Source organism: Pinus tabuliformis, chromosome 7, assembly GCF_031772625.1.
Source record: "Pinus tabuliformis cultivar Carrire ecotype Pingquan chromosome 7, CPIR1, whole genome shotgun sequence".
Classification (NCBI taxonomy): domain Eukaryota; kingdom Viridiplantae; phylum Streptophyta; class Pinopsida; order Pinales; family Pinaceae; genus Pinus; species Pinus tabuliformis.
Genome location: NC_142293.1, coordinates 969,126,151 through 969,138,048, shown reverse-complemented (window position 1 = coordinate 969,138,048; position 11,898 = coordinate 969,126,151). Strand labels below are relative to the sequence as shown.

The following is an 11,898-nucleotide window of genomic DNA, read 5'->3' as shown; positions in this document are numbered from 1 at the left end:
CTTGAATATTTTCATTTTTCATTTGAAAAAATGCTACTGAATCTATTGTTGTTACTGCTACGTGAGTGGCTTCATTGGAAGTTTAACTACACATAACTAATTTGTAAATTCTAATTAGTATAGAGTAGGTAGGCTTCATTTTGAGTTTTTCACTTTTCTTTTACCTAGAATAAGTATGCTCTCCTTCACGCTTAGTGCGATCGCGAGGATCAGAAAATAGGGATGATTTAGACTAATTTTAGGAATAAATAAATTCATGTTTTGCAATATGCTTCATCAAAAACATCTTTCAATATGCAAATCATTGTGTCCATTTGTTAAAAAATTAAGTCTAGACTCTGTGCATTGCCGATCTCCTCTTCCAAGTAATCCAACCTAATAATAACAGTACAGAGGGAGACAGCCAGAAATCCAAGCAGCCAGCCAGCTAGCCATTTTGATTTTCCTTTTAGAAGTTAAATGTGATGGTCTCCTTTTACTTTTTATTCATTTTGGTATGGTAATCGATTTTTCATGTATTTTAGAAAGCAAAAGAGGAAAGAAAAAGCAAAAACATGGTACTGCAAAACTTTATCATGAAAGAGAGGATTCTTAATATTTGAGCGATCTGCAACCACAATTCGTTCCCAGTTGAAGTATAAACCAAGCAATTTCAGTGAGAGATCTTACTGTCAAGCTACCCGATTCAACTTGTCTTCTCTACCATTTTGATCCAGGCAAAGGAAACAACTCATATCTATAAGATAATGTCAAAAAATTCTGCCAATGGTAAGATGGCAACCTCCACATTGCCCACTGATGAAAAGAACCCATCTCGGCTCTTCAACAGACAAAAGAGCGTTCATGAAATTCTCGAAGGAGGAACCGTGGCTGATTTGATGTTATGGAGGCAAAGAAATACATCACTAGGTATCCTTGTTGGTGTTGTTGTGGCATGGATTTTATTTGAGAAATCTGGGTATACTCTATTGTCACTTGTAGCCAATGTGCTTCTCCTTTTGGTCACCATCTTGTTTGTCTAGGCAACTGTCGTAGCTCTCATAAGCAGCCCTCCCCCTCCCCTACCTGAATTAGAATTATCGGCAGATATGGTAAATGACACAGCTACATCAATACGTTCCTGGATTAACTTTCTGCTTACAGTAGCACATGATATTGCCCTCAGAAAAGATCCCAAGCTCTTCCTAAAGGTGGTTGTATGTCTGTGGCTTATCTTGACTATTGGGGGTTGGTTCGACTTCCTCACACTCGGGTACACAAGTCTTGTTATTTTTCTCTCAATTCCTGCTTTATATGAAAAGTATGAAGATCAAGTAGACAGATATGCAGATATTGCTTATAATGAATTCCGGAAGCTTTTTTTTCACAATTCAATGCACATGTTATAAGTAAGATACCCAAAAACTTCTCGAAGGGCAAGAAGATGCAGTAAATTAATCTGTATTCATTACAGCTGGGGTAAAATTCTATTGAGATAAACTTGTCCTGTTCATTTGAATAGGTGAACCTGTATTTTTGAGGTTCTTAACCAAACCCGTTTTCAGGTCAATGAGATCAGTTGTAAAGCTGAGGAATTTGGATTGTTACTTCTAGGAGGCTGGATCACCATTAGACTACTCCAGAAACGTAAAATTGGCAAAGTTGCCTTACCATGCACCAGTATCCGCCCATCTCTCCGCCCACTGTACATAAACATGCAATAATTTTAGTTGGGGGGAAATTATATTGGATTTTATCATTTATTTTAAAGTGAATTTGTGGGCAAAAGTTAGGATTCATATACTAACAAGTGAAATGAGATTGGTGTTATGTGTAGGTCAACGAGAAGCTTATGTAGAAAGCTCAACATTCCAATGCAACACCCTTTTCATCCACAATTAGTGTGACTTTGAAAAATAATTAAAAAAATGGACATTTCATAAATTCTTGAAAATGAGCTAATTTGTTTTTGAGTCACTTCATACAGGAATGATCGATGGAGATGGCACACAAAGGTGACAATTTTTATGCAGAAATGGTGCTAAGAGTTGAAGACAATCTAATGCAAAAGTGATTTTTCGAAATCACAATGAAACATGCATCATTGGACGCTTGAAGGAACTAATTCTTCACTGCACATATCATGACATTTTCCACTACACAAAAATCCTTTTGTTGCAGCCATCTTCCATTACCTTATCTTTCACGACTTCATGCATGCCTATTTTTCTGAATCGTATACATTCCTTTATCCTTTTCAATTTATTTTTGCCTTCTAGTTTTCCTTTTGAATAAAACTCATCTCCTTTCCATGATTACATTGCCTTGTTTTCCTCACCATGCTGATCCACACTGCTTGTCCATGAGTTCTTTCCATTTATAGTCCTACCAAATCTTTTTGTACAAACTCGCATTGACTGATGTGGGATTCCTTAAGGCCCGCCTTTCAACAAGTCCTGCCCCATCGACATCAGCACCTTATCTAGGAAATAGAATAGAGTTCATTTTGGGTACCTTGAGACTTGCATGCCTCAATGGCAAGTTCTCTCACTGACAATCATGGGAATACATCAATGTCCCTTGATCATTATATCTTGCAAATGGCTCGACGTCAACCCCTTTATTCACATTTCGCAAGATGTACCCGAGTACCTTGGCACTCATTGACATCAATGGTGAGTTGCCTCACATTGGTTAACAACATTCATCAATGGTCGGTAATCCAATGATTTCTTTTCATGCTTGACATCAACACATTCTTTCGCATGATTAGAATTGTACCAAGAATTTTAGTAGCAGGTGAAGACTATACACTTTTTCATGACTCCCTCAGCAATTACAACAGCATGAATTCTGATCTATGAGAGTACCACAGTTCCAAGGTGCTTTCAATGTTTATCTCTTCCATGATTCAACATCAGCAGTTCAGATTCCTTCATTTCCCAGGATCCAGTTACAACAACATTAGTCACATTTTCCTAATCCAACAACAACAATAGTTACATTCCTATTACATAGTTCATCATTCTTGGGTAAGTAGAGGTATGTTGTTTTCTAATCTTTAATCATGCAATTCCTTATATGCTAACTTGAATATTTTGGAAAATTCCCTCACCATGCTACATTTCCTTTCATGAGCCATGTCAAGTTGGGGGGGGGGGGGGGGGGGGGGGAGAACTATATTTAATACCATGATTCCATTTCTTCACCACTATCACTCCATGTTTTTTTCTCATTTACCATTCACCAACATTTATTTTCCAATGATACTTTGTTGCACTTTGCTTCATACGCAATATTTGCATGCTTCATTAATATTACAAAAGGGCTTTCTTATGCACATTATGATTTCCAGTGACTGTTTACATTATTATTGAAGAAAAGAGAACAGAAAATGAAATGAATGTTGTTAACACAAGAACCAACATTCTTTGTATTCATGGTTGTCACACAAGAACCAACCATAAGAAAATGTAAATTGTTACTCATGTCTTTCACATATCCTGGAAACATTCATTATTAAAAGACATCATCATGTAAAACCAAAGTTCAAAATGCCAAATGCTCTTAAAGAGACCCATGGATGGCTGCATGAGGACATGCAACAAGTTCAGTTGGGGAGGATGTTGGGACTCAGAAATGTCATATTTTCATCCACCTTTTTCTTCACTATTCCTTACATTTCATCATCCCATTAACCTTTTATCATATCATTTTCATAAATACATTTGGGTTTCACCTTCTTATTTTCCATTTTATTCATTTTTGTATTACAAGTGAATTTATGATTAAATATTAGAAAATATACATATTTTTATATATATCTCAAGAATATGTGAGTTTTGTGATGTGTAGGAAATGTGAAGAATTAATTCCAAGAGACTTATCCATATCTCCTCCACCATATTAAGGTGATAATTATGCAAGCCTATTCCTAAGGAGAAAATCATGGAGGATTTGGTTGGCATATCTTATCCATATCTCCTCCACCATATTAAGGAGATAATTATGCAAGCCTATTCCTAAGGAGAAAATCATGGAGGATTTGGTTAGCATATCTTATCCAAGATATGTGAGAGATTTTTGGAGGATTCAAAGGGATCATATCTTGTAATATTGGGAAAGTAGTTGAAAATGCTTGAGAGATTTGTGGAGGATTCAAAGGGATCATATCTTGTAATAATGGGAAATTAGTTGAGAGTGCTTGAGAGAATATTGGATATGTAATTATGGGATGGTTATCTTCCTCATGTATATAAGAGAGTGCTCTCTCTTCATTTTGATAATAATGAATAATGGAGAATGGGATTCTTAGCTTTGATTCATATTCTTTTATTGTTATGCTTTCATGATTTGTAATTTGATTATTGTAATATAATTTGAGATAGTTTTATTGTTGTGAGCTCACATATGTTGTTTTTCATTTAATTCTTCACATGTTTTATTGCTTTCCCCTTATGCAATTACCTGCTTTCCTAGTTAATATTTCAATGCCTTCCTAGATTAATTCTATTTCAGTAATTTAGATTAGATTAGTTCCGCTATAGTCCTGCATATATAGTGCATATGTCTCATAAGTCTACGAACCTTGGATTGACAAATTAAATAGTTGGGCAAGTACTACAACAGAATTAAACGATAATATTTTCACCCAACACTCCTTGAGGGTTATTAATTGAAGATAGGTAGTATTCTCTTGATCGACACTCTTTGATGATCTGATAGGGTATCCAAGACAAGAGTGGTCGAAGAGGACTAATGTTCTTTGAGGATTGGTAATCCAAGATAAAAGTAACCCTAAAGGGATATACCTAGCGAACATCCAGGTGAGGTATGTTCCCTGAGAGGTAGTGTAAAAAGAGATTTATTTTGGCATAACAAGTGTCTTAGAGTCCACCAACTGATCAAGTTGGAAAACCCTTCAATTTGCCCTTGAAGTGACACGTCCATTCCACAAGAAGACTATACATATGATGAAATTTGACCTCAATTGGTGAGAAATTGAACCACATCTTTTCTGATTTGTTCTGAAGCAAGGAGTAATGTGAATAGGCTTAATAAGAGGCAGGAAGTCTAGTGAGAAAGTAAAAGGATGTCACTGTCCTTTGAAGTGAAAATTATCTAGGATATCCATAGTTCTAAAGGAGCATAAGATAGCAGTTGACTTTGATGAAGTATATTTCTTGGTTGGGTGGTTGATCTTGTCATGGTTTGTTGGTGTGGAAGTCTCATTTGAAGTTGATAAGAAAAGAAGTTTGGTCCATGGTCTTGGAAGATTTTCCATGTAGAAATAAAAAATTGCTTGAAATCAAATGTAATGCAAAACTAATTCACACACCCAGTAGCCAAGCACTTGGTGGGCTAAAGTTGTGTAGTACTTCGATGGGATTTTTTCATGTATATGACTCCAACCCTAGTTAATTTTTTCATGTATATGAAATTACCTGCAAAACAAAGGAAGGAGGAGAAGTTAGATAAGATAAATAATTAATAAAATAGAATAAAAATCATACAAGTGCCTTATGCCCAATTAATAGAGTAAGAGTTTCTCCTACTGCCCTGCTTGAAAAATGATAGTTTGTGGTCTTTCACTCAAATACAAACACAGTGATCAAAGAAAGACAAATACTACATAAAAAAATTCATGGAAAAGTTTATTATTTCCTATAAACCTCTATGTAACTCCCACTCAGCCAAGACATACAACACAAATATAAAAAAAAAATGTTGTCTCACATAAACCCTTACCATTTTGAGTTATCTGCTTCAAATAGTTGTTCCACTTCAACATTCAAATTGATACTAGTTGACCTACACATATCCATGATACCAATGAGGAAAACTTAGATTAAATTTGACCAAATATTAAATTTAATTGCCTAAATACATAATAATTAAAATGAATTGAGTTCATGAATACCTGAATGAGTTCCTCTGGGTTTGGAGAATAAATTGTTGGAGTAGTTGAATCTTGGAGCAAACCTCCCTCCACTTGACAAAGTAGCAGCAAAGTCAACATTGACTTTTTTGTTGCTTTGTTCGATTCAGGATGTTTCCACCAAGATTAGCCAAGTCCTAATTTATTCTCTACTAAACAGGGCCAACCACGTGAAGGTGAAATCTCTCATGCCCCCCCCCCCCCCCCCCCCCCCCCCACCACCACCCCCACCCCACATCACTCTCAATTCCCAAGTACCCAATATATCTACTATATAGGAAATATTTAAAAGAAAGACGTTAAGATACATAAAAAAAACAAACATCAAACATTCATCCATTCATTAATTTGTAAATACACAAAATATTTCATCTCAGTAAATTTTATCATAAAAAATATATTCACATAATATGAAACAAGGTCTTGTACATAAAGAAACATATAGGAATCATTCATCAACATATAACATTCATTCATTCATTCATTAATCATATACACAAAATACTTCATCTCAAAAAAAATTATCACCAAAAATATTTTTTCATAATATAGTACGTGATGTTTCTAATGATATAATTAGTACAATTGTCTATTTTTCTTTTTCTTTATTTTTGATGGCCTGATCGTGTACTCATGAATTTGTCCGCATTGCCACAAGAAGAGTGGATCATCAGTTGTAACAAGAAAGAAATGCTAAATTGATATTTTTTGTTATTATTCATTAATAAAAATAGCATTAGTTTTTTTTACCTCGTGCAATAGTCGACAGTATTGGAATGTTTGCCCTATGCTCTTCTTCTGGTATAGGATCCTCATGTATGACACTCTCTGACATTGAAAGTTGGCTCATGGTGTTTGTTTATTGTGGTGTGAACTCTGCCAAAAAATCCTATATAAGAAAGAAAATGTTTTTTCGATTAGACAATGTAAAAGTTAAAAAATAAACATTCATAATTGAACTTATGACATAAAAACAAATCACTTTGAAATATGGTTATTACCTGATATCTCTAAAGATGTTGGTTGAACATGTTGATCCTATATTTAATCTCAGGACTTTTATTTCTAATTTGAATCAAATGAGTAATTTCTTTGTTTGTTCTAACTACAATCTTATTGAATATTATGATTGGGTTGGGAGACATGAACAACTCATCATCATCAAACCAATCAGGATCACTAAGCACTTCCTCAGCAGAAACTATGGAATATTCTGAGGATGGTTCCTTCCCCTTATCACCTTGTTTATCAAATAAGTGTAATTTGTAATTTTATTCCACCATCCTCAGCTATAAGCATTCAAATATTTGAATTTGATGAAACATTTTAGATCAATAAAAAATTCCAATTTAATGATTTAGCTCGATTGGAATGGGCATCATTTAGATGAGAACTGTCATGAGGTGACTGGACAATGGGCTAAAATATTTTTTTAATTTAATTGACTTGGATTAATTGTAGATTATGAGGCCTAGTTAGTAGTACTAAGTGAGTCAATGGTATATTTCAATGAGAAGTTTGTATTTCATGGATCATGATATTTTCTAATGGATAGTTGAGTTAATTATCACATGAGTTGAAACCATTCTATAACTGAAATGGGAACATAAAGATGAAAAATTTAATCACTGGAACTTAGAGTATTAAACCCTTAAATATCCATTTGGAAGGTTGATTGAGGAATCACAACTAAGGGAGTAGTTCAGGGAGAAAAGAAGAAGGGTATTATTCAAGGAAAGGAAGACATCGACTCTTTTATTAGCAAGAATGTTAGAAGTATTATACCACAATATTATGGATAGAAAATCCTAAAGGTCATGTATATTGCACTATAATAATCCATTAGTCCACAAACTCATATTTGGAGTTACTTAAATCCTTCACTAGGGAAATGTTTATAAGTATCTCATCCCCACGACTAGAATGGGTGGTTGATTTAACAAATGTTGGTACGTTAGAAACAAGTTCAATGCATGGTAGTTCTAATTAAAAATCTCATGGAAATTAGTGTTATAACCTATGAAATCTTCCTTGGTTTTCCTATAATTCAAAAGGGTTGTACATATTTCAAAATGACTTGTATACCAAGATGATTAAAATCCACAAAGTTTATATGAGACAAAATATTAGAATGTGTCTTATAGAGTTTTCCCCTTGTTCAGTTTACATGGGTTTTGGTTGAGCCTCTATAAATAATTCCTTGCATTATAATTTAAGCATAACCTCAAACCAGAGTTGTACTAAGAAATATCACAAATATATGATGCCTTAAAGGGTTTCATCATTCATTCATTCATTCGTACATCCACAAAATATTTTATCTCAATAAATTTTATCACAAAAAATATTTTTACATAATATGAAACAATTTTTTTCTGATTTTTTCCAATTGAAAAATCACAAATTTTTATTATGATAGTCAAAAGTTACATGTGCACATGCCATGAGGCATTCAATCTTCTGTCAAAAATGTGGTACTCAAAAAATCGGGCTCTAAATAAACAAGTGTAGTCATTTTTTATCAAGTTTCTTTCTCTTTTTTAATATGTAGTTAGCAAGGATGTCTTTATCTTGGCCCCCTTTAGTTGTTATGGGCTCTAGTGTACATCTTGTTGCTAACCTAGCCCTATGACTAAACTGCTGCAAGTGGATTCGAGAATCAACTGCAATAAGAAAGAAATGTTAAATTCATATGTATATTTATTACTATTATGAATTTTTTATTAATAAAAAGAGTAGTAGAGTTTTCTTTACCTACTTCAGTATTGGAGAGAAGCGAAACACTTTTAGATGTGGCCATATGTTCCTCCCCTTCTCTGGCCTCATCCTATATATGTTCTGGTGTGGAAACAAGAAAGGTTATAATTAATACACCATTTGTATTTAAATATTTTTAATTGTATTCCATGCTACATTTTTTTTATAACACATGAAATACCTCTAGTACCAAGTTGAACATTAGTCTCAAGAGGCACTCCACCGTCAATAGGCTCATGCATTGTATCTACATTGCTTGCCTACTTTTTACAATTAAGCACATTACTTTATGGCAAAAAATAATAACCAATAGAATATAAAAGTGATGATTTATCAATTTTATTCATTGCTTTTATTTTCCTGTGTTACGTTTGGTGTTGGAATATTTTGAAGATGCCAAGATTGTCCTACATTCAACCATGACTTGATAGTTGTGCTTAAAAGAAAGCTTTAGGTCTTCCTCCAATGGAGCCTCTTTGAATTTTGGCCCCTACAATCTTGCATGAGACATGATTTTTTCTTTTTCTGTGATATTAAATTAAAATTGTCAAGAATTTATAAATTGGATGCAAATTATTTTTTTATATACTTACAATTTTCACTGCCAATTTTGAGTAACGAACTGATGATGCTTTCCACTCCATCTTTGGAATCACTAGAGGGTGCTCATTCTACCTTGTCCTTTATAAATGATACCTATACTAGTCCCACAAATATTTTAAATGTAAGCCTTCCTTGAAGGTAACTTCAGTTTTGTTGAAGGTACCATCACTGAACAGGCAAACCATCATGGTCATAAGTTCATCTTTAAACTTGGAACTTTAGGATTTCCAGCTTGTGTGAATGGTGTGCCCAAATATTTCCAAGGTTAGGTCATAAAAACACCTATAGAATACATCATTCTTGCAAAACGATATTATCATTAGTTTAAATTATCACTGACTATACGTTAATTTCAATTTGTATTGTACTTAATATTTAACAAGCTTCTTAAATACTTGGAAGTTTCTCTATGTTCATGGGGACATTTTCATCATCTACCAAAAATGTAATTGGTAGTGTTCCCGTGCTAGTAACATGGGAAGATCCAGGAAATCTCACTTCAAATTGTGCAATGATATCATGCTCTGCATCCACAACATCATCTGCAAATCCTGATGTATGTAGTTTAGGAGGTGCAGATCTTGTCATGTGTGGTTGAGCAGGTGTACTAGTCTCAATGACCGATGTGTCACTCACAAGAAGAGCATCAGCGCTACTACCAATGTCGGCCCGCATAGTCGTAGCATGAGTATCGTACTCTACCAAAAACTCCTGTAAAATAAAGGTTTTTATATAAAGGGTGAGATAATTAAAATCATAAACAAATAAATGGGATAATTAAATTTGTTTCTCACCCCATACTTTTGAATTTGATGCATCAAGGTTTTGATTTGGCCTCTTATCTCTTTTGTCTCGGGCTCAATAAGAGCTAGAGAACTAAGTTTCTTGTTTTCTTTCATTCAAAGATTCTGATTGTTTGGATCAGATCGGTGGACATAAAAATTGCTTCTCCAGCAAGCTCTTCCTCAAGAGAATTTGTGGACTTCTCTAAGGTTGGTGCCCTCCCATTTTCACATTTTTTATCAAATAAGTGTAATTTGCAATTCATCCACAATTAATCGTCATTATATTAATAAGAAAACCACTATTGACATATGTCTAAATTTATATATAACCTTCACGTTATATCATAGCCAATATAAACATTTCTAAATTTATAAAAGCTTCATCATCTTGGAAGAGACATTATGACAAGATCAATATATTTTCCATATTGTATAGAAACAATAATTTGGCAAGGATGAAGGAATGCATTTTCTCAAGTTGGTCATATGCATTGTGAATCTTTCATTTAGTTATATGATGCATAAAAATATGAATTTGACTTAATCTATAATGGATAAAAATGTTACTCTAGAATAAATCTCGTGGTTATATTATTTTACGTACAACTACATTGGTGTTTACTTGCTATGAGGTCAGTGCCCTTTGACCTTGATCAACCTACCAAAATATTTTGGCCATGATGTATTATAATGTTTCCTCAACTTACAAGATGTCTAACAATATATTGTAGTGAATGACAATCATAACATATAATATACATTGCTTAAAAGTTGGGTAAAATTGAATACATATTGCCCCCATAATATTAATATTTGTATCTGTTTGATTCAAATTGTAATCAATGTGCAACTCTTCACCTGTAACTATTGATTTAATGGCACATGTGAATACACAATTTCCTTCATGCCCCTTGAATATGCAATTGGATTGCTTATTTTTGGTCCCAGGCCATGTACTATTCATAAACCCTTCAATATTACCTGCTACTTTTGGCCTTCCATCAATATACATAGTTGTGCCTTTATTTTGATCGTTGTCTTTTAGTTGTATATAATTTGTGGCCACCCCATATCTTTGCATATTTTTGGTATATTGTACTAGTCATACCCAATCATTATAGTTGTAAGAGGGTCATACATACTCCATTAATTCAGTTAATCCTCCATAGCATACCTTTATGTCATCCATGGAAAATAGCCCCAAACCATGTATAATGATGACGAGGCAATGTAGTGTATCATTTCATTGACAGAAAAATAAGTGTTTGTTTCAGGAAGATCCTTGGGTGCCCATTTTTTCACTAGATGTTTGTACCTCAAGGGCACCTTGATGTCATATATGCTCTCATTATCATAAGAACATGACCCCCCTTTAGCAAGAAAAAAATCCATGCGTCTATGGAATTTTCTTCTAATATTTTCACCTCTAGTTGATCTTTGCCTGCTAGACAACGTAGCAGATGTTTGGTCAATTTCTTCTATCCTACCTAAACTTCCATCACTCAATGAAGATAGATCTGACAAATACCTATTTGGTTTAAAATCCTATAACACTCCATAAAATGACAGAAATTTTTAGCGAGTGTCATAAGGGATGTTGATAAATGTCTTGACGGAACCATAAGAACATTATAATAGTATAAGTGAGTTACAAGAAAGTTATTTGCATTTAAAATATTCAAGTAATATTTTAAAACTTGAGAACTTGAGAACCTATTCATCCTAACCAATGTTGAATGAACTCACTCAATAACTTGAGATCTCAACATAACCTTATAGCATTTAATATTCCATTACAAAAAAATACCCACACACTTTGATATGTTGAAGAATGTA

At 33.7% G+C, this 11,898-nt stretch overlaps 1 pseudogene; it reads left to right on the top strand.

Annotated features, from left to right (window-relative positions):
- Positions 1 to 773: 773 nt before the first annotated feature.
- LOC149250838 (reticulon-like protein B12 pseudogene) lies at positions 774 to 1,529 on the top strand (annotated as a pseudogene).
- Positions 1,530 to 11,898: the final 10,369 nt, after the last annotated feature.